Here is a 2,916-nt window from a genome sequence, read left to right as displayed (position 1 = left end):
CCTCCCCCCCACAAAACAACAAAATGAATTATAAGAGCAAGTAGACTAATAAATATATATATAGATTAATTCCTACCCCAAACAATAGTCCAGCCTGTCACTGCTTGTTAAACACCTACCCCAATAAGAAGTTCTTGCAGTACTTCTGGAAGGTATCCGGGTTTAGGCTCAACAGGTCTCAGGGGTGAGGGAGTTTCAAATCTGATGAGCAACTAATGAGCAAACTTTGCACACTAATGGTACTTGCAAAAGGTCGCTGTTGCCAGACCTTAGGGATAATGATGGGGTCGAAGGGAAAAAGCAGTTCTTTGGTACATAAAGCCACCCCTTGAATTGCATCTGTAAAGTTACTCTAAGCTAGTGCAGCTGGGTTCAGCTTTAACTGGGACACCTGCATTCAAACCTCAACTGCAGCTGGACACTGGGAAAAGACTGAGACTTTGTGGTGCAGGGCACACATGAAAGAGAACTGGGAGCTGGGTGTCACCCACTTGCCAATGGCACCATACTCAAAATCTCAGTCTCACTCAGTGGTTTCATATACACATTGAATAGGTGAAGTGACAAGATAGAACCCTGAACCCTGGGAGAGGAAAAGTCATGAGAGGACAATGAACACTCAGTCATCACCACCTATCCAAGCTGAGACCTCCTTTCCAGGAAAGATCAGAACCAATTTAAGCAACCATATGAATAGTTACCAGGTCATATAAATGCATTATCAGCACCTTATGGTCAACTGCATCAAAGGCTACTAAGAGGTCTTGTCAGATCTACAGGACATGATTTTCCCTGTAAGTCTCCAAGAGAAGATCATTGGCCAAAGGCACAATCTAGTCTCCATGCTATATCCATGGTAAAAGTGAAATTGACAAGGGTCCAGGAATCCAATAGAAACAAGGTGTGCCTGGAGCTGTTGAACAACCACCTGTTTAATGACCAAACAGGGGAGGTTGGGGACAAGGAGATAGTTATGTTAGGACTCATCATCAAGTAACAATATCTTAAGTACAGGCCAAAGAGTTAAACACTTGAAAAAAATTGGCACCTTGCTCCAATGACACTCTCCTGTGACTGGTTTTTACAAGCTAGGATGGGTATGGGTCCAACTGGTTGCCTGTAGCCTCCCAGATCACATCCTCTACATCAGTAGGCAACAGCAATTGAAACTGAGCCATATAAACAGGACAATACTGAGCTTCCCCAACTCCAAATTCTGATTGAAGAAAAAAATGACAGTGCCCAAGCTGTGGCAGACATGGATTACTTTGTTTACAATGTGGATGGAAAACTCTTCAAAGTGGACTGTAGAAGACACTGTTTCTGAGTGGAGGCAGACCAGAGTATTCAGCCTACTGACAACCCAGAATAATTTGACTGGATGGCACTTTTTAGATGCTCTGGCAGTGGAGAGGAAAAGTTTCTTTGTCACCGTCACTGTCACACCATAATCCTTTAAGGAGGATCTCCTCTGTAATTGGTCAGCTCTGGCCATGGTAGAGAGCTACTTGTGCTCTAACTTCCAGCCCTCCCACTTCAGCTGTGTCAGCTCCCCTGTGTATGAAGATCTATGTCATTACTCTGGCAGAAGCACACTCCTAGATGCCATTGTGTCTATGACCAAGTTCAATGTATTATTCCATAAACTGACTAGGTTATAAACAGAATAGCAATCAAGTTCAGTGGGAATATCCCACAAAAGTTCTGGAAACCCATGTATCTCCATGGGCAAATAAGCCTTGCCAGTATATCACCCTGATAGGGTCATCAGAGAACACAACTCCTCTAAAAGGTAGTGGTCTGGCTATTATGAGTGTCTTGATGACATCTCCAATATTCCAGGACCCTGTATCCAGGCAGCTGCAAAACATTAGGTCCAACTTGGCCCTGCCTCAGGGGTTGGTTCAGTTACTATTTGGGGTAGCTCATGGTTGTCATGGAGCCCATGAACTCCTGTTCCAGCTCTGATAATCCATCCTCAGTATGGGGGTTAAAATCACCTAAGGCAATAATTTTGGGCATCTTCAAAACCACTCCTGAGAACAACTCTGGCTTGGTCAAATAATCTGTTATGCAGAAGGATGATTGGTGTATAAATAGAATCCCAAGTCTATCCCCAGTCTCAAGCATGAGTTAATGTGACAGGGGGCCGTCATAAGGCCAGTGCAATCGTTGGCCCACCCACCTTTCTATTGCAGTCCTCCCACTTGTCTCACCTGACACACCTTTGATGTATCTAAGAAGTAATTGTTTACAAGGCTGGAGATGGCCTATTTATTGCCTGATGCCAAAGGCATAATACATAGCTCTGTACTGTACCTATATCTTGTCCCATGTCTCGCAGATGGCATCACTATATGGCTCTGACACACACTGGGCCCCGCTGCATGCCCTACTGACATTCGGACACTAACCTGGATCCCTTCTCCTCAGGCGGTCTAATCTCCACCCTCATTCTGGGCTGCAAAACTCCTTAAGCCCTTTTCCCTCTTGGCAGTGCCCCCCTCTGGGACCTTTGGCCACACAGGCCTGACCTCGACTCTAGGCCAGTTGAGACTTCCAGCTTCTAGCCTCTGGCCATCTCTCATGGTGGGTTCTGGCCCAAGCATGGGCCAATCAAGGATTTTATGGATAGGTTCTTGAGCTGCTCACCTTCACTCTCCCATATGGGTCTGCATTCTCAGGTCCCTCCAAACACTGTATCACATAGTTCTTTCAGCTTCCTCCTGGGCCTGCTCTTCTGCCCTCACTGGGCTCACTCTCTTGATCTACTTAGCCCAGCCTATATGCAGTCATTTGGGGCCCTCATATGGACTCTACTCTATGCAGCCCACACACTGTCCTTTGGGCCCCCCCACATGTACCCTACTTTATGCAGCCTACTGCTTTCTTACATGTCCCCTCACTCGGTCTACT

The sequence above is a fragment of the Alligator sinensis genome, unplaced genomic scaffold (genome assembly GCF_000455745.1).
Source record: "Alligator sinensis unplaced genomic scaffold, ASM45574v1 scaffold124_1, whole genome shotgun sequence".
In the NCBI taxonomy this organism is placed as follows: domain Eukaryota; kingdom Metazoa; phylum Chordata; order Crocodylia; family Alligatoridae; genus Alligator; species Alligator sinensis.
This window is presented reverse-complemented; position numbering follows the sequence as displayed.